The sequence below is a fragment of the Cucurbita pepo genome, unplaced genomic scaffold, assembly GCF_002806865.2.
Source record: "Cucurbita pepo subsp. pepo cultivar mu-cu-16 unplaced genomic scaffold, ASM280686v2 Cp4.1_scaffold000429, whole genome shotgun sequence".
NCBI classification, from domain to species: Eukaryota; Viridiplantae; Streptophyta; class Magnoliopsida; order Cucurbitales; family Cucurbitaceae; genus Cucurbita; species Cucurbita pepo.
Genome location: NW_019646660.1, coordinates 1 through 774, shown reverse-complemented (window position 1 = coordinate 774; position 774 = coordinate 1).

Below are 774 nucleotides of genomic sequence, written 5' to 3'. Positions count from 1 at the left end.
CACTCTTTCCTTTCTCCAATTGATGTGGGACCCTCACCAAATCCACCCCCTTAGGGGCCAGCGTTCTTACTGCCACACCGTCTCGTGTCTACCCCACTTTCGGGAACAGCCTCTTCGTTGGCACATAGTCTGGTGCCTATCTCTGATACCATTTGTAACAGTCCAGATCCACTGCTAGCAGATATAATTGTGAGAGTCCCACATTGGTTGGAGAGGAGAACGAAACACTTTTTATAAGGGTGTGGAAACTTTCCCCTAGCAGACGCGTTTTACAGCCTTGAGGGAAAGTCCGAAACAGAAAGCCCAAAAAGAACAATATCTGCTCGGGGTGGATCTAGGCGATTATAATGTAACACCATAACAATGTTGTTCACCACAAATTCACTTTAAATCTCCAGGAACCAAACTCTCATATGTGATCTTTCGACTTGTAAGGAAGAAAAAAGCTTGGCCCATTTTGCATTTCATTGGTTACATGCACAGTCGAGTGCTCAAATGGATCTGCAAAGCAAGTTTTTTTGAACCATGGTGAATGTCATTATAACCCCGTCCAGTGCTCAAATGGATCTGCAAAGCAAGTTTTTTTGAACCATGGTGAATGCCATTATAACCCAATCTAAAACCTGTTAAATCAATCTCACGAATTTGTGAAAGAGATGTCGAGAGTGGAGAGACAAAAAACACTGAGTTTATTTTTCTTTTTTCTCTNATTGAGTTTATTTTTCTTTTTTCTCTCTAACTTACAATAGAAAGAAATAATGTATTTATAGATAC